Below are 24,847 nucleotides of genomic sequence, written 5' to 3'. Positions count from 1 at the left end.
TACAGGTAATTAACGAAGTGTTATTTAATCATTTGATTTATACTCAACCTTTTACTTTTTTTTAAATAAATACAAAAGAAATAAATAAGTGGTTTTGTCAAATGCCTTTCCTTACAGAAAATCATTCTACCTCATACAAGCTGTTTTTTTCAAATTTCATTTTTTTAAAATAGGACATGGTTTTTTTGCCTTATGTCGACACAAGTTTTTTGACGAAAGCCAATTAAAAAAAAAAGCCAAAACATGCCTTTTTTCAAGCGACATTTACCTTGGAATTAATTTTACTAATGAATTTGTTTTAAAATAAACAAAATATTCCATTTATTTTTAATGAAAGATTTCAAAAACATCGTGTATAATATTAAATTACTATTTGCATATATGTAAGTAAAAAAAAATAATAATTATTATTATTAAGTATGCTCTTTATCATCTAGGTCCGAATCAGCTTCGACTTCGCATTCACCTTCTGCTGGTAAATATCTATAGAAGTTAAGAAAATCGGTGTTGATCAGGGGCAGTATCCAATAAATCTTGCTTTTTGTTTTTTGTTATAGTCAACAAAGATGTATGTATAGCTAATCGGCAATAGAGCAATGAACTTTCCTGGACGACGTTGTTTGATGTTTAACTCATTAAATTCCACTTCTGCTTTCAAAGGCGTCTTATATTGCAAAACTCCAGGCGTTTGTTTCTCATAGCGCATCCAGCGAAAGTTTTTCCTCAAAAATGGAAGAACATTTATTACTTTTGCTATTATTGTGGGAAGATCCTTCTGAGGTTTTTGGGGGTAATTTCGGGATGGTGTTTGAGACTCCCTCGGGGTCCTCCCGGGGTCATTTAGGGGTCGTTCTGGGATCCTTTTGGGGACTCTTTCGGGGTAATTTGGGGGACATTCCGGGATGATTTTGGGGACTCCATCGGGTCCTCCCGTGGTCATTCGGGAAACATTCTGGGATGGTTTTGGGGAATCCCTCGGGGTAATTTTGGGAACTTTCTGGCATGGTTTTGGGGAGTCCCTAGGGGTCATTTGCGGGACATTCCGGTTTTGGGGACTCCATCAGGCTAATTTGGGGGATATTCCGGGATGGTTATGGGGACTCCCTCGGGGTAATTTGGGGGATACTCCGGGATGGTTTGGGGACTCCATCGGGTCGTCCCGGCGTCATATAGTGGTTATCCCAAGCATCCCCCAATGACCCCCAAAATGACACCGAGGGAGTCCCCAAAAAGATCCCGGAATGACCACCAAATGACCCCGAGGGAGTCCCCAAAACCATTCCGGAATGTCCCTCAAATGACCCCGAGATTGTCCCCAAAGGGAGCCCGAAATTATCCCAAATGGCCCCGAGAGAGTCCCCAAAACTATCCCAGAATGTCTCCCAAATGACCCCGAGGGAGTCCCCAAACCCGTCCCAGGAATGTCCCCCAAATGACCCCGAGGGAGTCCCCAAAAACATCCAGGAACGCCCACTAAATGACTCCGGGACGACCCGATGGAATCCCCAAAACCATCCCAGAATGTCCCCAAAATTACCGCGGGAGGACCCGATGGAGTCCCCAAAACCATCTCAGAATGACCCCCAAATGACCCAGAAGGAGTCCCCAAAACCATTCCAGAATGTCCCCCAAATTATACAGAAGGAGTCACCAAAGCCATCCCGGAATGTCCCCCAAATGACTCCGAGGGAGTCCCCCAAAACTCTCCCAGAATGTCCCCCAAATGACCCCGGAAAGACCCGATGGAGTCTCCAAAACCATACAGGAATGACCCACAAATGACCCCGAAGGAGTCTCCAAAGCCATGCCGATATGACCCCGAAAAAATGCCGCGGATTATTTTTTCCTATTCCCATTTCGAGGTTAGCAGCATAAAATGAGACATATCGCTCCAATTAGTCATGCCTAGCCATGTTCCACTTTTGATTTCCTTGGAAAAACTATGATTTTAAAATGCTTGTTACAAAAAATAATGAACAGTATTTAATTCGTACGTTTATTCCATTTCGCGATTGTTGCACTAAACAGCTGATTTCGGTTTACTTCATTCAGGTCACCACAGTATGGTGAAAAGCACAGGTCGTAGAGTTTTTTGGAGTTATCAAGTTATGCATAGAATAGAAATATTTGTCTACTTGATAAAAATCTTGATTACTTGTCAACTTATTGACAATTTGTCTAGTGCACAGAATCGGGCCGTAAATATATACATATACATAAGTATCATTATATGTTTAATAAGGAAAAGGTTTGAAATTTATAAGCTATAATTTGAAAATTACCTTTTGAGTTTGTCGTTCTCCAAGTGTAGTTCATTTTAAGGAGGGCACTGAAGTCAAAAAACTCTTCCTGTTTCATTTCATGTACGACGTATTTACCTCTCGTAGCAGCTATAACGTTGACCCAGTCGTGCGGATGCTGAATGGATCCTGACATATTTTTCTTTTTCCTTTCAATCTGTGCATGCACGGAATCACATTCAAGATACGTGTGTCCCACAACTAAGAATTTATGGTCTATAACCGCTATGCTAGGATATTTTTCGATAACTTGTTCAAACATGGCCGAAATATAAGAGTTACAATTCTGACCCGGACATGAGTCGCTGTACATAATAACATGAGTAATAGATTCTGGCAGGCTCATCAAACATTTAAAAATGCAGGAGCCACTGTCATTTGCTCCACGTTTTGCAATTAATTCGTGCCATATGTAACAGTTTGCTTTTTTCGTTTCTTCGTCGTGCACTGTTAAATTGAAAGTCCATACGTTTATAAAAAAAACATTGAAGCATGTAGGTAAGGAGTCGGCAAACATTTCTGTAAGTCAAACGAAAACATTTTGACATTCCCATGGTTAATTGCCATCTCTTTGTCGGTTTTTTGCAGTTATATGCAAAATCTGCATCACCGTGATGCCCTTTTTGTTCCATTAATAGTTGTTTCTTTTAATTTTCCTCCATCGTGTTTTCTACATGGGATTTTAGGATTTCACGTTTATTGCAAAGATCAACTTGAGGCTTCTAAAACTTTATATTTAGTTGACGAAATATTTCTATCTATTCAGAGTACTATTCTTTATACAATCTAAAATATTTTTAAAAACACTTTTTGCATACTCGAGTTGTCTGTCCATTGATTTCAATTTGATTTCTATTTTGTATTGACTGTAATGAAATATATAATACTAATCAACATAGTAGCTTCTTATCACAAAATGGATTTTTACTAATTTTTAATTTTTCTTTCTTTTTTACGATATCACTATATATATTTAAAAAAAGGTTCAGTTGGTCTTACTAATGACTATCAATGGAAATTTGATAACCACGCCCACTTTTTTATATATAATATTTATTTTTTTTTATTTTTTTATTTTGGAAAACACAAAAAACCTGATTATTTAATAAGTAATACACCTAGAATATTGAAATTTGACGCGTAGACTGATATTGAGACTCTTGATAAAAATTTTAAAAAATTGTTTGAAGTGGGCGTGGCATCGCCCCTTTGTGATAAAATCAATTTTACAAATATTATTAACCATAAATCAAAAATCATTAGACCTATCGTAACAAAATTCGACAGAGGTGGACTTTACCATAAGGAATGCTTTGAAGATAAATTAACGAAATCGGTTAAGGACCACGCCCACTTTTATATAAAAGATTTTTAAAAGGGTCGTGGACGAATAAAATAAGATACATCTTTGCAAAAAAGGCTTGATATTAATGGTATTTCATTTCCCATGTGGATTTATAACAGTAAATAGGAAAAATTTCAACTTTAAAAAAACGGGAGTGGCACAGCCCCTTTTATGACTTAGCAATTTTCTATGTTTCGGGAGCCATAACTCGAAGAAAAATTAACGGATCGTAATAAAATTGGGTACACAGATTTTCCCTATAGCTGGAAATATTTTTAGAAAAAATGGATCGGTTAAAGACAACGCAACTTGGATATAAAACAAGTTTAAAAGGGTCGTAGACTAGAATAATAAGATATAACTTAGCAAAAAATATTATGAATCAATGATATTTCACTTATCAAGTTTTATTGTAAGAGGAAATGGGGAAACATTTTTCTTAAAGAGGCGGTGCCACGTGTTATGTAGAAAAGTAATTTATCTGAAATGAAATGTGCAATTGAGGCACACGCTGACTACATAATGTTCGGTTACACCCGAACTTAGACACCTTTACTAGTTATACTCAGTTGAGCAGAGCTCACAGAGTATATTAACTTTGATTGGATAACGGTTGGTTGTACAGGTATAAAGGATTCGAGATAGATATAGACTTCCATATATCAAAATCATCAGTATCGAAAAAAAAATTTGATTGAGCCATGCCCGTCCGTCCGTCTGTCGGTCCGTCCGTCTGTCCGTTAACATGATAACTTGAGTAAATTTTGGGTTATCTTGATGAAATTTGGTATATAAGTTCCCGGGCACTCATCTCAGTTCGCTATTTAAAATGAACGATATCGGACTATAACCACGCCCACTTTTTCAATATCGAAAATTTCGAAAAATCAAAAAGCGCGGTAATTCATTACCAAAGTCGGATAAAGCGATGAAACTTGGAAGGTGGGTTGAATTTATGACGCAGAATAGAAAACTAGTAAAATTTTGGACAATGGGCGTGGCACCGCCCACTTTTAAAAGAATGTAATTTCAAAGTTTTGCAAGCTGTAATTTGGCAGTCGTTGAAGATATCATGATGAAATTTGGCAAGAAAGTTACTCCTATTACTGTATGTGTACTAAATAAAAATTGGCAAAATCGGAGTATGAACACGCCCACTTAAAAAAAAAAAATTTTTTAAGTCAAATTTTAACAAAAAATTGAATATCTTTACAGTATATAAGTAAATTATTTCAACATTCAACTCCAGTAATGATATGGTTCAACAAAATAAAAATATAAAAGAAAATTTCAAAATGGGCGTGGCTCCGCCCTTTTTCATTTAATTTGTCTAGAACACTTTTAATGCAATAAGTGAAAACAAAAATTTACCAATCCTTCTGAAATTTGGTAGGGGCATAGATCCTATGACGATAACTGTTTTTTGTGAAAATGGGCGAAATCGGTTTAAGCCACGCCCAGTTTTTATACACAGTCGACTGTCTGTCCTTAGGCTCGGCCACTAACACAATAACTTGAGCAAAAATCGATATATCTTTACTAAACTTAGTTCACGTACTTATCTGAACTCGCTTTATCTTGGTAGAAAAAATGGCCGAAATCCGACTATGCCCACGCCCAATTTTTCGATATCGAAAATTACGAAAAATGAAAAAAATGCCATAATTCTATACCAAATATGAAAAAAGGGATGAAACATGGTAATTGGATTGGTTTATTGACGCAAAATATAACTTTAGAAAACACTTTGTAAAATGGGTGTGACACCTACCATATTAAGTAGAAGAAAATGAAAAAGTTCTGCAGGCCGAAATCAAAAGCCCTTGGATTTTTGGCAGGAATACTGTTCGTGGTATTACATATATAAATAAATTAGCTGTACCCGACAGATGATGTTCTGGGTCACTCTAGTCCACATTTTGGTCGATATCTCGAAAACGCCTTCACATATATACTTAAGGGCCACTCCCTTTTAAATCTAAAATCATTAATACCTTTAATTTGATACCCATATCGTACAAACACTTTATAGAGTCACCCCTGGTCCACCTTTATGGCGTTATCTCGAAAAGGCGTACACCTATAGAACTAAGGCCCACTCCCTTTTAAAATACTCATTAACACCTTTCATTTGAAACCCATATCGTACAAACACAGTCTAGAGTCACCCCTGGTCCACCTTTATGTCGATATCTAGAAAAGACGTCCACATATAGAACTAAGGACCACTCCCTGTTAAAACACTCATTAACACCTTTCATTTGACACCCATATCGTACAAACGCATTCTAGAGTCACCCCTGGTCCACCTTTATGGCGATATCTCGAAAAAGCGTCCACCTTTAAAACTAAGGCCCACACCCTTTTAAATAATCATTAACCCATTTCATTTCCCTTTTTTGTCTCCAAAGCTCTCAGCTGAGTATGTAATGTTCGGTTACACCCGAACTTAGCCTTCCTTACTTGTTTTTCATTTATTTGTGTTCACACATCTTCTTGCGCATTTTAGTTTATTATTTATGTAATAAATTTTTTAACTCAAAAACGATATAAAAGTGATTTAAACTATCATATGAGTAAATATCAACTAAATTAAATATAAGCGTCATATGTATAGACTAGTGAAGAAAAAACGTGACAAAGTTTACACCTCGCGGCATAAACAAAATTAATAAAGCTCCCAAAATAAAAGTTATGTTGTTAGACGTAGTCTACAAGTGGCTAAGAGGAGTACCGCTCATATATGTGTTGACCAACGTCAAGTAATGTGCTTGATATCACATTAAGCTCTTAGCATGATATATCAGGGTATGAATAAAGGGTACTTGACGGGCCACTTTTTCAGACCATGAAGAAGTATATCAGCATCCCTCAAAGAGGCTAGAAAAGTGGAAAAACTTTACATTTATCAATGTATATTCTCGCATGGTGCTTGGTAGTACGGAGAATATATTGGTATATTTAAAGAAAAGAAATAAAAAGGCAAATGGTTTATTAATAATAATGGCAATCATTAATTCATTGAATGCTAAGTTGGAACAATATTTTACCTTTCATGCTTGATGTGGCGTGACAGCAGCAGCGACTTTTTTCCTCCGTGGTTGAAATGGAACAAAAAGCAAGATAATGATCTCCCTTGTGTCGGACCGGAGATCGTGCGGGGGTTTTCCAAGGGATATTTGTTATCCGATGGAAAACTCAGTTACCCGTGTTATGTTGCTTATTTGTGTGAGTGACTATGTGTGTGTATGCATGCGTGTTAGCAATACATGACAATGTATTTATGTACATTAAGCTGGGTTGATTTGCATGGACGAAAGTTAACCCATACCGCGCCATCGATTTTTCGATAGGTTTTGGGCTCAGGAAAAAAAGTTTCACTAAGCATTCCCAAAAAAATAATTTTCGAGCCGGTAAAATTTAAGTTTTTTGATTTTTTTTCCTTGATTTTTAAGGTTTTTTTCATGACCTACTTAAAAAATTTTCATTTGATTTTAAAATATTCATGTATACCCTGTCCGACTCAAATTTGTCCGCTAAAAACTTTGGCGATAACAGTTTTTAAAAAAGGAGTGTGAGGAGTGTTTTGGTGAAAATATTTATTTTTTCAATATTTTTTTAAAGGTTTCTTCAGAAACGTGCAAAAGTGTTGCCGATGAAAACAAATTTGTCTCATAGTTCCTATCCCACTTAAAATTATGCTATAAAAACGTTGGCATTAACATTAAAAAAAAATTGTTTTTGGTTTTTGGGACTTATTTTGGTAAAATTTTTTTTTTTCATTTTAAGGCTCCAAATCATTTTTTATGTATATGTTTCCGTTAGACCCACCAATAAGTATACCAAAATGATCAGGGGACGAGCTAAGTTGATTTAGCCATGTCCGTCTATCCGTCCGTCCGTCTGTCCGTTTATTTTAACGCAAACTAGTCCCTCAATTTTTGAGATATCTTGATGAAATTTGGTAAGCACAATTTGGCACATTTTGATGGGGGATTTGACATTTGTCGGAATCGGCCGGATCGGACCACTATAGCATATACCTCCCATACAATTGATTATTCAATAAGAGGGTTTTCGCCATTTCTGCCCCATTTCTGCCTCATTTTAACAGCTAGCAACATCAAATTTTACCACAAGCTTACGTATTGGAAATAGATGGCTGTCTGAAAAAATCGTCAAGATCACACATACTCTTACCTGAACAGTCGGTTGTATGTGATTTTTATTATAAATATGTCCGATGTTGTTGTTGTTGTAGCAATGTTTCGCCCCACCAAATAGCTGCGACCGATCACAAATTGTCAAAAATATCCTCTAATGGGAGTCCAAGGAAACTTGCCGTTTCAACAGGGGTGGACCATAAGGAAAGGGGTGTTAGAGGCGTTGGTTCCACATTACAATTGAAGAGATGGTTGGTGTCATGTGGGGACACATTGCAAGCGTGGCATACATTTTGTATGTCGGGGTTGGTTCTGGATATGTAAGAGTTTAACCTGTTACAATATCCTGAACGAAGTTGAGCTAGAGTGACTCGCGTTTCCCTGGGTAGTATGCGTTCCTCTTCCGCAAGTTTTGGGTACTGATCGCTAAGTACTGGATTCACCGGGCAATTCCCGGCATAAAGGTCCGACGCCTGTTTGTGGAGTTCACCAAGGACCTGCTATTTTTTTTTTTTGCTTCATACGGCTGAGTTCTCAGGTGCCGTATTTCCTCAAAATGCTTAAGGAGATGACTCCTTAAGTCCCTAGGCGGTGTCGGCTCATCAATCAGATGTCTGTTGGGATGCTCAGGTTTCTGGGTATTCAACAGGAACTGTTTGGTTAGCATCTCATTTCTCTCCCTGATGGGGAGTATTCTCGCCTCATTATGTAGATGGTGTTCTGGGGACATAAGAAGACAGCCCATGGCGGTTCTGAGCGCGGTATTTTGGCAGGCCTGTAGCTTCTTCCAGTGGGTAGTTTTTAAACTTGGCGAGCATATAGGGACGCGTAGCACGCAAACGGCTGACCAATTGCTTTGTATGTGGTAATAAGCGTTACTTTGTCTTTTTTCCAAGTACTGTCAGCAAGGGATTTGAGGGTTTTATTACGGCTCTGGATTTTCGGAACAATTGCGGCTGCGTGCTCACCAAAATGTAGATCCTGATCAAACGTCACACCCAAGATTTTGGGGTGTAGAACAGTCGGTAGCGTAGTGCCATTGACGTGGATGTTCAAAATGGTCGATATTTGGAACGTCCATGTTGAAAATAAGGTCGCGGACGATTTCGTCGGTGATAATGCCAGGTTTCGCAAGGCGAAAAAACTGGAGAGATCAGGGAGGTAGCCGTTTATTCTTTTGCAAAGCTCATCGTTCCCTGGGCCTGGGCCTGTGGCCATTATTGTGCAATCATCGGCGTAGGAAACGATAGTAACGCCTTCTGGTGGCGAAGGTAGCTTATATATGTAGAAATTAAACAAAAGTGAGGATAGGACACCACCCTGTGGCACCCCTGTTTAATTCTTCTTGGTTTTGATGTTTCATTTCTAAATTGAACCGATGCTTGCCGACCACCCAGATAATTTTCGGTCCACCTTTTAAGACATGGGGAAAGGGTAGACCCTTCCAGGTTTTGCAGTAACGTGCCATGGTTGACCGTATCAAAAGCTTTTGATAGGTCTAGCGTTATGAGTACTGTTCTATGGTGGGGGTTTTGTTTTAAACCGCAATTTATCTGGGTGCTGATGGCATTTAGCGCGGTGGTGGTGCTATGGGGTTTTTTGAAGCCATGCTGATGGCAGGCTAGCTGCAAATTTGCTTTGAAGTAGGGGAGTGAAATGGCTTCAAGCGTCTTGGCTACTGGCGATAGAAGAGATATCGGGCGATATGACTCTCCTATGTTAGCTGGTTTCCAGGCTTTAGTAGCGGGACCACCTTGGCCATTTTCCATTTTTCGGGTATGACAAAGGAGGAAAGAGACAGGTTGAAGGCATGTGCTAAATATTTGGAACGCTCTTTCCCTAGGCTTTTAAACATCGGCATGGCTATGCCGTCTGGGCCCACTTTTTTGAATGGTTTAGAATGACCGATGGCATCCTTAACCTCTTTGGCGGTGATGGTAATTGGTGACGCGCTGAACTCATGTTTATGGCGTGTCTGTTGGCCCTCCATCTATTTTTGTCGACCGTAGAATGCATTATATATTTTCGGCAGAAAGCGGTCGCGCATTTTTTCGCATCCGACAGCACTTTGCCGCCAAAGGCGATGGAAACTTTGTCATTGTGCCTAGACGGATTCGATAGGGACTTTACAGTGGACCAAAGTTCACCTACACCGGCAGAAAGGTTACAACCGCTTAGGTGCTCCTCCCATTTCGCCCGCTTTTGTTCATCCACAAGCAATCTGATGCGTTGGCTTATATTCCTTATTTGGGGGTCGCCGGGATCGAGCTGTGTTATAAGGTCACGTTCTCTCGCTAAACTTGCGGCCTCTGCCGGGAAGTGGGGCCGAAATTCTGGAATTCTACCGGCGGGAATGAAACGAGCCGAGGCGGATTCAATTAATTTGCGGAAAGCACGCTCCCTTTGGCGGGCATCAGTTGGGATAGGGAGGGCAGCAAAGCGGTTGTCTGTAAAGGATTTGTATTCGCCCCACTTTAATTTTTTAAAGTTAATAAAAGTGCGTTTTTGTGCAACGATGAAGTCGGCGGAACGCTCGAGCGAAATAAGTATAGGCAGACAGAAAACCATCTATGCCCAATACGTAAGCTTGTGGTAAAATTTGATGTTGCTGGCTGTTAAAATGAGGCAGAAATGGGGCAGAAATGGCGAAAACCCTCTTATTGAACAATCGATTGTATGGGAGGTATATGCTAGTGGTCCGATTGAGTCGATTCCGACAAATGTCAAATCCCCCATCAAAATATGCCTGCTTACCAAATTTCATCAGGTGTTCTGGTGCAATCTGTCGGAATCGTTCGGAGTTTCCTCCAGTGTACTCCAGGGAAGTCATCTAGGCTGTTTGCTCTTTACCCTTTTCATAAATGACTTGCCACAGACAATATTATATTCCCATACTATAATGTATGCGGATGATGTAAAACTTTGCTACACTTACTGTCCTACGGATTAGAGTTCCTTGGATCTTCTTCAGTCCGACTTGGACTCGTTCCAACGTTGGTGCACAACAAATTTACTAGCTTTAAATTGCTCTAAATGTAAGCATATAACATTTCACCGACTGAAGCCAGCATTGAAACCTTATGTAATAGATGGTACGCCTTTGGAGCGCATATATATTGCAAATGATCTATGTGTCCTTTTTGATCCGAAATTGAATTTTAACATGCATATTTCATCCATTGCCAACAAAGCGTTGGGTTTACTTGGATTTGTTAAAAGATGGGCTAAAGAGTTCGATGATCCGTACCTCACTAAGGTTTTTTTACACATCGCTGGTTCGTCCAATACTCGAGTATTGATCATGCGTTTGGTCCCCTGTTTCTCAAAAGCATATAAAGCGCCTTGAGTCAGTTCAAAAGCAATTTTTGATATTCGCATTGCGCGGCCTTAATTGGGACTCAAGTTTCCACCTTCCTCCATACAGAAGTAGACTTATTCTTATTAACTTACCCACTCTGGAAAATCGGAGAATATTACTGGGGGTATTTTTCATCCACAAGCTCATTATTGGAGAAATTGATTCTGCGGACCTTCTCAGCCGCTTGTTTTTTGCGGTTCCCCCTAGAGTATCCAGACATCCTTTTTTTTAACCCTTTGTCGACGAAACTTTGCTAAAAATAATCCTCTTCTTATCTGGTGCGCGCATTACAATGACTTGTATAGCTGTATCAGTCTTGAGTACATTCTTGCCACTATATGTAATGCAATACTTGCCTACCTAATTTAAGAGATAAAAGCTAATTTAATTTAATTTGCCGGCATTTATTTCTTCCGTAAAAATTCGTTTAAGGATGGAGGAACATTTATCAACATGTATCATTAAGAAGGAACAAGACAGTACTGTGTTGATTGGAATCTGGTGCATTTCAGAAACGTTAAAAACATGCTTTTTCATGAGTCACTGACCGGAATCGTATGCATTCCGGCAGTATAATCTTATGGGTCAGGCATCGTGCTGATTGGAATCCGGTGCATTCCAACAACACAGGTCATGTTACTTTTTTATGCCTTGTGATGGCGTATCCTCATTACACTACTCTTAGTACAGCCGGATTCCCATGACATGCTGATTGGAATTTTGTTGCATTCCAACAGCAAGATTGGAATCCACTGCATTCCGAAATCATGCTGAGCGGAATCTGATGCATTCCGCCAGTAAAAGATCTCGGTATAAGATCTTATTTCTGCTCATATTTCTTATTATTAATATAAATAATAAATTTTTTCGCCAAAACACTCCTCAAAACCCAAAAAATATTTTCTTTTTTCAAAAAAACTGTTATCGCCAAAGTTTTTAGCAGACAATTTTGAGTCAGACAGGGTATACATGAAAATTTTAAAATCAAATGAAAACTTTTTAAAAAACCTTAAATATCAAAGAAAAAAAGTCAAAAAACTCAAATTTTGCAGGCTCGAAAAGTATTTTTTTGGGTATGCTTAGTGGAACTTTTTTTCCTGAGCCCAAAACCTATCGAAAAATCGATGGCGCGATATAGGTTAATAAATCGACCCAGCTTAATGTACATACATATGTGCAACTAAATAAATTATGCATTAGGGTGGTCGTTTATAAAGGATATAAATATTTAGATTCTGACCTGAACATGCCGGCCCCCTTGCGGTAAGCAACATCTGTGGGAGGAATTCCATGCTTCAGCTGTCACGCACATGTAGTACTTAAAAACTAAATATAATTTTTTGTTTATTTTGAACAAATTTGTATTGGTTGATCGCGCCCGTACTTGATTGATAATAGAGGCCGCTGTAGAAAGAAAAGAAGCAACATATTAAAGCGGAAAACAAGAATGGGTTACAATTCAACGTACTTTATTAGTAGTAGTAGTAGTAGAGTTTATTTATTTTGCAATTTAGCTACTTTTTAAAAAATAAATTAAATGTAGTAATTCATAATTACATTTCAAATCTTAACCATAATTAACTTTAACAAATTCAATCACTTTTCTCTTAAATATATACATATTAGATTCAGACTTTATTTGAATCGGCAATGAATTAAATAAGCTAGCTCTTTTATAAAACAAACTACTTTGTGCCGCACTTGACAATAGAGGTGGTCTTCTTAAATCAATATTGTTCCTAAGGGGATATGGTTGTATATCAGCTACATAGAATATATCGGACGTTAAAAATCTTGGCAAAATATTATATTTAATTTTAAACATAAAACGTAAAGCATAACGCTTTAAACATAACACGCTGATTTACAGACATCCATTTCAACGTTTCAAGAAGCGTTGAAACCGATGTCATTACAGTACATTTAAGAATAGATCTCATAGCTTTATTTTGGAGTTTCTGCATTCTATCTATACTTGACATTGTGCTTAAGAAAAGGATAGTGGAACAATATTCAAAATGTGGTTTAACGACCGTGTTGTAAATATTTATTGCACACATAGTTGAAACTTGTTTCCGTATTCTTTTAACGAAATTAATCTATTTAGCAATTTTTTTTGCAAACATAATCTATATGCAGATTAAACTTAAGTTTGTCATCAGTAATAACTCCTAGATACTTAATTTGGTCTACTCTCTCTACATATTCACAATTTATAGAAATATTTCTGTTGGATCTACCATTGATCAACATCCATTTTGTCTTCTTTAAATTAAGTTTTAGTTTATTCATTTTTAAATAACTTTCAACTCTGATAATGTCTGCATTAAGTTTATCTATACACTCATCACCTGAATTAGCTGATATATATAATAACGTATCATCAGCGATCAAACATACATTTGAATTCTGCAAGACTTTTTCGATATCGTTAACGTAAATTATAAATAATAATGCACCTAATGTAGAGCCTTGTGGCACACCAAGTTTCACCGAAATAGTGTCGGATACACATTCTCCCACCTTAGTCCGTTGATATCTGCCAGTCAATTAGCTTTCAAACCATTGAAGCTCCGGCCCGGATATTCCGTATTGTTGAAGTTTTATCCAAGGTTACAAACGCTCTTTGAAAATCGAGAAATACTGCTGCTATTGTTTTTTTTTCTATCAACATGTGTTTTCCATCTGCTAATCACTAAATTTATGAGTGATTCACAGCTTTTTTCTGAACCCAGATTGATATTCGGAGAATAACTCATTTCTTTCAAAATATTGCACCAGTTGCTCATGAACAATTGTTTCAATGATTCTACTTTGCATTATCCATGTGTTAATTGGTCGAAGATCTTCTGGCTTGATCGCGTTCTTTACTTTCTCTATTGCAACAACTCTGGATTCTTTCCAATTTTCTGGGAAAATGCCTTTCCTGAATGATTCATTAATCAGCGCAACCGTTATTGGTCCTACAAATTCAAACGCCATCAATAGTATATGCGCTGAGAGACCATTAAAATCTTTTTTATACTCAGTTGAGCAGAGCTCACAGAGTATATTAAGTTTGATTGGATAACGGTTGGTTGTACATATATAAAGGAATCGAGATAGATATAGACTTCCATATATCAAAATAATCAGGATCCAAAAAAAATTTGATTGAGCCATGTCCGTCCGTCCGTCCGTCCGTCCGTTAACACGATAACTTGAGTAAATTTTGAGGTATCTTGATGAAATTTGGTATGTAGGTTCCTGAGCACTCATCTCAGATCGCTATTTAAAATGAACGATATCGGACTATAACCACGCCCACTTTTTCGATATCGAAAATTTCGAAAAACCGAAAAAATGCGATAATTCATTTCCAAATGCGGTTAAAGCGATGAAACTTGGTAGATGGGTTGACGTTATGACGTAGAATAGAAAATTAGTAAGATTTTGGACAATGGGAGTGGCACCGCCCACTTTTACAAGAAGGTAATTTAAAAGTTTTGCAAGCTGTAATTTGGCAGTCGTTGAAGATATCATGATGAAATTTGGCAGGGACGTTACTACTATTACTATATATGTGCTAAATAAAAATTAGCAAAATTGGATGAAGAACACGCCCACTTTTTAAAGAAAAATTTTTTTTAATTCAAATTTTAACAAAAAATTTAATATCTTTACTGTATATAAGTAAATTAAGTCAAAATTCAACTCCAGTAATGATATGATGCAACAAAATACAAAAATAAAAGAAAATTTCAAAATGGGCGTGGCTCCGCCCATTTTCATTTAGTGTGTCTAGAATTTTTTTAATGCCATAAGTCGAACAAAAATTTACCAATCCTTTTGAAATTTGGTAGGAGCATAGATTCTATGACGTTAACTGTTCTCTGTGAAAATGGTCCAAATCGGTGGAAGCCACGCCCAGTTTTTATACACAGTCCACCGTCTGTCCTTCCGCTCGGCCGTTAACACAATAACTTGAGCAAAAACCGATATATCTTTACTAAACTTAGCCCACGTACTTATCTGAACTCACTTTATCTTGGTATAAAAAATGGCCGAAATCCGACCATAACCACGCCCACTTTATCGATATCGAAAATTACGAAAAATTAAAAAAATGCCATAATTCTATACCAAATACGAAAAAAGGGATGAAACATGGTAACTGGATTAGTTTATTGACGCAAAATATAACTTTGGAAAAAACTTTGTAAAATGGGTGTGACACCTACCATATTAAGTAGAAGAAAATGAAAAAGTTCTACAAGGCGAAATCAACAGGCCTTGGAATCTTGGCAGGAATACTTTTAGTGTTATTGAATATATAAATAAATTAGTAGTACCCGACAGATGATTTTCTGGATCACCTGATCCACATTTGGTCGATATCGCGAGAACGCCTTCACATATACATCTAAGGGCCACTCGCTTTTAAAACCCTCATTAATACATTTAATTTGATATCCATATCGTACAAACACATTCTAGAGTCAACCCTGGCCCACCCTAATGGCGATATCTCGAAAAGGCGTGCACCTATAGACCTAATGCCCACTCCCTCTTAAAATGCTCAGTAACACCTTTCGTTTGATACCCATATCGTAAAAACATTCTAGAGTCACCCCTGGCCCACCCTAATGGCGATATCTCGAAAAGGCGTCCACCTATAGACCTAATGTCTACTCCCTCTTAAAATGCTCAGTAACACCTTTCCTTTGATACCCATATCGTACAAACATTCTAGAGTCACCCCTGGCCCACCCTAATGGCGATATCTCGAAAAGGCGTCCACCTATAGACCTAATGCCCACTCCCTCTTAAAATGCTCAGTAACACCTTTCGTTTGATACCCATATCGTACAAACATTCTAGAGTCACCCCTGGCCCACCCTAATGGCGATATATCGAAAAGGCGTCCACCTATAGACCTAATGCCCATTCCCTCTTAAAATGCTCAGTAACACCTTTCGTTTGATACCCATATCGTACAAACATTCTAGAGTCACCCTTGGTCAACCTTTATGGCGATATCTCGAAAAGGCGTCCACCTATAGAACTGAGGATTACTCCCTTTTAAAATACTCATTACCACCTTTCATTTGATACCCATATCGTACAAACACATTCTAGAGTCACCCTGGCCTACCCTAATGGCGATATCTCGAAAAGGCGCCCACTTATAGACCTAGTGCCCACTCCCTCTTAAAATGCTCAGTAACACCTTTCGTTTGATACCCATATCGTACAAACATTCTAGAGTCACCCTTGGTCCACCTTTATGGCGATATCTCGAAAAGGCGTCCACCTATAGAACTAAGGATTACTCCCTTTTAAAATACTCATTACCACCTTTCATTTGATACCCATATCGTACAAACACATTCCAGAGTCACCCCTGGCCCACCCTAATGGCGATATCTCGAAAAGGCGTCCACCTATGGACCTAATGCCCACTCCCTCTTAAAATGCTCAGTAACACCTTTCGTTTGATACCCATATCGTACAAACACATTCTAGAGTCACCCCTGGCCCACCCTAATGGCGACATTTCGAAAAGGCGTCCACCTATAGACCTAATGCCCACTCCCTCTAAAAACGCTCAGTAACACCTTTCATTTGATTCCCATATCGTACAACTAGAGACGGCGTCCACCTAGGGAACTAAGGATCACTCCTTTTCAAAATACTCATTAACAGCTTTCATTTGATACCCATATCGTACAAACATATTCTAGAGTCACCCCTGGTCCACCTTTATGGGGATTTCTCGAAAAGGCGTTCACCTATAGAACTAAAGCCCATTCCCTTTTAAAATACTCATTATCACCTTTCATTTGATACCCATATCGTACAAACACATTCTAGAGTCAGCCCTGGTCCACCTTTATGGCGATATCCCTAAATGGCGTCCATCCATAGAACTATGGCCTACTCTCTCTTAAAATACTCTTTAATACCTTCCATTTGATACACATGTCATACAACCACATTCCAGGGTTACCCTAGGTTCATTTTCCTACATGGTGATTTTCCTTATTTTGTCTCCATAGCTTTCAACTGAGTATGTAATGTTCGGTTACACCCGAACTTAGCCTTCCTTACTTGTTTATTCATACTTTGAATATAAATTTTGAGCTGACTTAACGTTATTTTTCTGAATTGGAAACTGAAACTTTCATTTGGTGTTTGTGCCCAATTAACAAAAGGTATTGCTGGTATAGATTCTTTAATAGCTTTAAAGCTGTTCACGAAAAAATTGTTAAGTTGATTCGCTATCTTGTACTTTTCAGTTACTACTGTTCCACTAAAGTTTACTTTTTGTATTCCTTTATAATCTTTTTTTAATAACAATTTTTTTATTTTTTTCCACAGTGATTTTTGATTTTTGCACTACTAAATTTTTTTCTCAATATATTTAGTTTTCTCTCTATCTAATTTTAATGAGTATTCGTTCCTTACTTTTTTATATTCAGCCCAATCAGACGGATTCTTAGTCCATACAGCGCGTTTATAGCAATTAATTTTCTTATATTTCACTCAACGTAATGATGGTTTAAACAATTCACATGTGATTTCATTAATCTTTATGATTTTATTTTTTGACATTTTATGCAACACATTTTTAATATGTTCACTAAACATTTTTGCCTTTTGCTCGAAGTTATCGTAAGAATGAATACCGTTTACGTTATCCTGGCTGAAGACGTTAGCAATTATTCTCCTACTAAATCTTATTATTTTTAGTGATATAATTTTATCCTCCTTTTTTCTGGTTTTTGTTGCTACCAATTTCTATACAAATCGTTTCGTGATCACCTATTTTATGCTCAGTTACAATTTCTGCTTTTGCTATGAGCGCATTTGTAACAACATAATCAATTAGTTTTGCTGATGTAGCAGAAATTCTCGTCGGGTCCGTAACTATTTGCCTAAACGTGTTATCTTCGAATACTTGCTTTAGTTGCCTCTTATATGAAGAATTCTCCAGCCAATTAATATTAAAGTCACCAATCACTAGCAAATCAGTATATACCTCGTTTGGGTTTCGATTTTTTCATAGTCTGGACGAAGGGGACATGTCTCTGTTCAGATTTCGACGATTGTAAGATTATTTTCCATCTGGACAAAGAGGCCAAGTTTCCGTTCCAGATTTTAACTTTATGAGATTTAAGGTTATATCCAGACGGAGAAAGCACTTAAACTGAAAACAAAATGTTATTATTGGAAAAAGAAATGCACAATTTACGAATATGGGGTTTGTTTATTCATATTGTTACGAATATTAGCAAAACTGAGGAGTGCTGCCATCTCCAGGCCGATGCTAAGCAGTGACGTGAATTCACATCAATAATTCAATCATTATGTATCTACATAAACGAATCAATAATTGCGTCTACACATATGTACACATTCCGACGAGCAACATTTACATACAAGGCAGCGAGAGATGAGATGTCACACACCGATGAATTTACTTATACGCTTATGTGTGTGCGGGAGACTGTAAACTACAAACACATGCATATATCTTATCTGAGTTGTCACAAGAGAGAGCAATAATTTGTGCACGTAGTTGTGGCTGGCGATTTTGTAGCCGGAACAACTAGTAAGTTCTGGAAATCGAAGAGCCTAGAAGTATGCAGCGTAAACTATAAAAGCGGGGCAAGCGAGTAAGAAGTAATTCAGTTTGATTTGAGTTGTCAAGCAGTTTGATTAAGACGATATCTAGCGAGCAATAGCAGTGTTATTTTGAATAGTAGAGTTTCATTGAGCTATCAATCAGTGTGGTTATTAAGCAAGCTATTCGTTGCACAGTTGGTTATTGTGAAGTACTTTAATAAAGGCCATTTTACATTATTACAAATTGGAGTTATTTATTTAACAGTTTAGCGATACGAACCTAGCAAAAGGGGCAAATAAGAGGATTTGCAGCAAATTCGTTACAATATTGACGTAGTAAATGCACATCTGTTTTTTTGTTAGTTTATTGTAAATGTACAATACACTAATTTTTAATGCAATGGTTTAAAATTATTGGATAAAACTAAATGCAAGGCATTATTTGTACCCTTATTGAGTAGTTTTTCTTATGTAGTTAGTCCAGTTGCATCTACTTGACTTTAATTTTGTATCATTCTTGACAATCGATATTTGACTTAGCACGATAAATTAACTTGGTTATGGATGATACCGGTTGTGAAAACCAAAGCATTGTCAAGTTATTGTAGTTGGACTGTTATTTGTGTGAAACATTGTTAAAACGTTTTGTATTTAGGAACAGATGACTGAGAAGGATTTTGAAACAAAGAAGAAAACAAAAAGTATAAATGGATATGTTTCTCTGCGGCTACCGAACGTTTGTACGTGGTAATTTGCGTGTAGTTAGTTTTGTAGTTAACTTATGTATTTTATTTTGTAATTTAGCTATGTTTCCGCTGGGGATATGGGATATTTTTCAGGGATTTCGTTTTTAGTTTTCATTTTTTGATGGATAGGTTTGCTATCTGCACCCTTTTGTTGAGTTTTGCTTTTTAATTTTGAAATAAATAAATGTTATTTATTTTGTACGCCGATAATTAGAAGTGGCATTACCTATTCTGATGTTCCCTCACTAGGGTAGGCACCTTGTCGTTGGTGTGAGGGCTTAGCCGAACTCCATAGCGCCCGACTATGAGGCGTAGCTGTTTAGGACTGACATCTACGCCGTTTCGCCTCATAGGAGGGCGGCGAGATGTCGGTGACCAAGAACTGCCAACCCCCTAATCCAGGGTGTTATGCGGACCGTGCCTATTGGACGATTTGCAGCCAGGGGATATATTCGGCTGTATTCGAACGGAGCCTTCCCGATACCGGGCCATCTCGGGAAATAGTTATGGCCTTACCGCAGTAAGGGGCGCTGCTGTGGCGGACGGTTCTTTCCCCGTATATAATACTGGACCGCTGAGCCCGCCTTGTCGGGCAGGTGGTCGTACGACCAAGATGAACAACTCATTACCTGAATGTAATAAGGAGGATGTAAAGAGGAGGACTGAGTCGCAATCCAAGGACGACAAATACGAATTAAGCGATGCGTCGGACTCAGGGAGCGAGAGTAGTGCTGATTCAATGAACTCCGTGTTGGAGAAGCACACAAATGAAAACGGAGTAGAAGAGTGGAGAAGGGTACGGAGCAGAGGAAGTAAAAGAGCTCTCTCGCAGTACCGTGCAGCACTAAGAATTGTACAACGCTTGGGAGCAGTGGTCGACCCAACAGAAGTGGAGATCGAGCGCTTGGAATGGGCCCATGAAGCGGTAGAAGTAGGTCGAAGGCAGTTCAAAAGGTTTGCTGCGAGAAACCCTCGGTTCTGCAACCGGTACGAGGAGGAAGAAGCGTCGAATGGCAGAATGAAGAGGCAACGTTCGGCAGAAGGCGACAAGCCTGCTTTCAAGAGGCAGAAAGGACCCAGTCCTAGAGCCGCGAGGCAGGGCAGTCGCATAGACAAGACAAGTAGGCCCAAAGCTGTAAGACAGATGGGTTCCAATAGCGAGGTAGCAACTACCTCGAAAGCTGCCAGTCAGAGGGAAGTTCCAACTACGGAAGTAGGAGATAAGCCAAAGGGAGATAACGCTAAGACTCCGGCTTTCTCGGAGGCGCTAAAGGGAGTTAACGCAAGACTCCGGTGTTCTCGGAGGTTCCAAAGGGAGATAACACTAAGACTCCTGCTTTTCCCAAGAAGATGAGTGATGTGGCAAAGCAGTCACTGACTGTGGCGCTGGTTGATCGTAGCAGTCCGTTCGGACAAATGACTACTGAAAGGTGGAGATCTGTGGAAAGGGAGCTTATTAGCTTAATGCTTAAGATGATGCGGGAACAACCAAGTAAGCCCCTTCCAACCTTTGATTCGAGGGGATGGTATAATGGTGTGAAGATGATAGCGTGCGACAGCATCGCGAGCTTGCGGTGGCTGGAGGAAGTCGTTCCAAACCTCCAAAGGCAAGGCACGAATGCGCGGTTTGAGGTGGTGGATAAAGCGCAAATCCCCACGGTACCAAAAGTTAAGGTATGGATACCATGCGTGATGAAGTCGGAGGATACACTGCGACTTCTGCAGAATCAGAATCCGAACATACCGACACAGGATTGGAAGGTACTTACTGTATCTCGGCCTACCGAGGATGGTCAGTTCTACATCTTCCAAATAAACAAGCAGGCGGAGGATATTTTGTACACGCAGCTTGGCAAAATGTCCTTTGGCACTGGCAAAATTTACATGCGACTCAGGAAAAGAAGTCCCGAGGATAAAAATCCTAACAGGCTGGAAGTGGGCGAAGTCGAAAAGGACCTCAGAAGCCTAAGGGAAAAAAGACAGGTGGAGGTCCCCGACGTCACCACGAACGTGCTAGAAGAGGACCAACCGCTAAATGGTGCTGTGACTCGCACAGAGGAACACACGGCACAACTCTAAACCAAAAGGGCAAGAGGAGGACGACGACGTCAAGACGAAGGTGCTGGAGGGGGACAAACAGCCCAATGGTGCTGCGAGTCCTACAGACAAACCTCCAACACAGTAAAGTGGCGTCGAGCGAACTCCTCCTAACACTTGAGGAGGGTTCGTTTGACGTGGCGCTGATCCAGGAGCCGTGGCTCTCATCGGGAGGAAAGGTTTCTGGACTTAGCGCGCGCGGGTTTGGCGTTTACTACGCACAAACGGAAGGACGGGTGCGAGCTGTAGTAATGGTAAGGAAACAGCTGCATTCATATATGCTGCCTAATTACACCACCGAGGATTTCGTAGCGGTGGCCGTTGAGCAAAAGAATAAGCAGGCATTTATCCTGGCGTCCTGCTACATGGCCCATGCTGCGGAGGTTCCACCGATGGAGTGCAAAAGGCTAGTACAGAAGGAAGGGCGCAAAGGGCGGTTGGTCATAGGCGCAGATGCAAATGCGCACCACAATGCGTGGGGAGGAGCAGATACGAACGAGAGAGGCGAATCTCTATTTTATTACATCCTGCAAACCAATTTGCAGATAGTCAACAGGGGAAATGTTCCTACATACATTGGTCCAACATCCAGCAATGTTCTGGATATTACATTGAGCTCCGAGCGTGATATATCAAGGTATGATTGGATGGTTCTCGATAGACCATCCTTCTCCGACCATGCGTATATAGCATCCTACTAAAGAGGGTAGAGAAGGGAGGAACCTTTAGAAACCCTAGGGCAACGAATTGGACTAAATTCCAGAAACATGTAGAAAAGAAACTGGGACAACCCAAAGAGGTTGCTAATGTAGAGGAACTGGAGGAGTCGAATGAATTCCTAACAAGGACGCTTATGGCTGCGTATAACAAAGCTTGCCCTCTAAGAAGATTCAGAGGAAAAGCAAAGCCGCCATGGTGGAGCAATGAGCTGAGTCTTCTAAGAAGACAGGTAAAAGAAATGTTTAAACTCGCAAAGACATAGAGTGCTCCAGTGAAACAGCACGGTTGAAAAAAGTCCTAGCAAAGGAAACATAGTCCAGGGACTAATAAAGAAAGAGAACGGGGAATGGTCACGTGATAGTGAGGAATCCCTTGAGGTGCTTCTTGATACACATTTCCCATCGGGAGACGGTTTAGAAGAACCAGCAGACATCACTCACACTTCGATCACGGAGCTAGTGGTGCCGGGCTTGGTGACCGATACCAAGAGCGAGTGGGCAGTGAAGACGTTTTCTAAGTTTAAATCGCCGGGCCCAGATGGTATATTCCCGGCCATGCTACAAGTCTCAAGTAGGGCGGTCGTGGAATGGCTTAAAATAATATTCGATGGGTGCATAAGACTGAATCATGTACCGCACTCTTGGAGAACTGCTCGTGTAGCTTTTCTACCAAAGGCGGGGAAGATCGGTCACGTGTATCCCAAAGACTATAGATCTATTAGCTTAACATCATTTCTGCTCAAAACCTTTGAGAGGCTGATAGATGTGTACATAAAGTCCAACGTGGATGAAAAGCTGCTCTCCACAACACAGCATGCGTACACCAAAGGCAAGTCGGTAGACACCGCATTGCATAGGGTGGTAATAAGCATAGAGAAATCCCTGGAATATAAGGAGTATGCTCTAGGAGTCTTCTTGGACATTGCCGGGGCTTTCAATAATGTTGCAAAATGGGCGATTATGGATGGTCTTAATTACATTAAAGTACATCCTGCCTTAATCAGATGGATCGGCTGCATGTTAAATTGCAGAAAGATTACATCACAATGGGGATTGTACGAGGCCACGAAATCAGTGGACAGGGGCACGCCGCAGGGAGGGGTGCTATCACCTCTGCTGTGGACACTGGTCATCAACCAACTGCTCAGGCAATTCGATGAGGGACCCGTAAAACTTACGGCTTACGCAGATGACGTTGCAATTGTCATAAATGGAAAATGCCTTCCAACGATTAGTTCTTTGATGGATCGGGCGCTTCGGGATATTCATACCTGGGCATCTAATGTCGGGCTGAAAGTCAGTGCGGAGAAGACGGATATGGTCTTGTTTACAAAGAGGTACAAGGTCCCAAATTGGACCAGGCCTGAGTTAGGAGCGGTGACCTTACAGGAGAAACCTTGCACAAAATATCTAGGAATCATCCTAGACAGTAAGCTGTCATGGAAGCTCAACTTGGAGGAGAGGGTCAAGAAGGCCTCAACGGCACTCTATGCATGTAAAAGAATGCTGGGGTGTACGTGAGGCCTATCGCCCTCTCTTTCTCATTGGGTTTTTACAGCGATTGTAAGCCCTATTCTATACTATGGAGTTCTTGTTTGGTGGAAAGCCACACAAAAAACAACATACCTCAAAAATTAGAGGGGGTATGCAGACTATCGATGCTTTGCATTACGGGAGCCCTGAAAACAACCCCGACGGCTGCACTGTATGCCATTCTGCACATTCCACCTGTAGACCTGGTAGCAAAGAACAAAGCGTTAACGACCGCAACAAGGCTCGATGTTTCGGGGCAGCTTGAGCGCCGACCATATGGCCATAGTAGTACAGCGTCCTCAGTCACAAGACGAACAGACTACATGATTCCCTACCTGCACTTTGAGGGAGATCTTAAGGCCACAATAGAGGTGGACGGTTGGCGCAAGGGTGCGCAAATGGCGGACGAGGCGATACATGTGTACACCGATGGTTCCAAAATAGTGGAAGGAGTAGGGTCTGCGGTATACTGCGCTGATCCGGAATTAAGCAGATCCTACAGGCTGCCGGATTACTGTAGCGTTTTCCAAGCGGAAATATTAGCCGTAACCAAAGCAGTAGAAACCCTGGAAGAGAATAGCTTAAGCTGCAACCGTGTTAACTTTTATATTGACAGTCAAGCAGCAATTAAGGCAATAATCTCGCATAGCACAGCATCTAAATGCGTGTTAGAGTGTAAGCAGTCTCTGGAGAGAATCGGGACAGGGAGAAGCATACATCTATATTGGGTCCCAGGGCATATGGGAATAGATGGGAATGAAAAAGCGGACGAATTAGCTAAAAAGGGCGCATGCCTTGAAGCTTGCTCCGTAGACGTCCCAATTAGATTGGGCGAGATTAAGCGAATGCGAGAGGTGCACATGATCGACCAAGCAGAAAAGGCGTGGGTTCAAGCGCGGGGCTGTAAAGTGTCGAAGATTATGTGTAGGTCTTACAACCTTAGACTAACACAGTTGCTTCTATCATTAAAAAGAGAGG

The sequence above is a fragment of the Eurosta solidaginis genome, chromosome X (genome assembly GCF_040869045.1).
Source record: "Eurosta solidaginis isolate ZX-2024a chromosome X, ASM4086904v1, whole genome shotgun sequence".
NCBI lineage: Eukaryota > Metazoa > Arthropoda > Insecta > Diptera > Tephritidae > Eurosta > Eurosta solidaginis.
The sequence above is the reverse complement of the archived record's forward strand: the minus strand, read 5'-3'. Positions refer to the sequence as shown.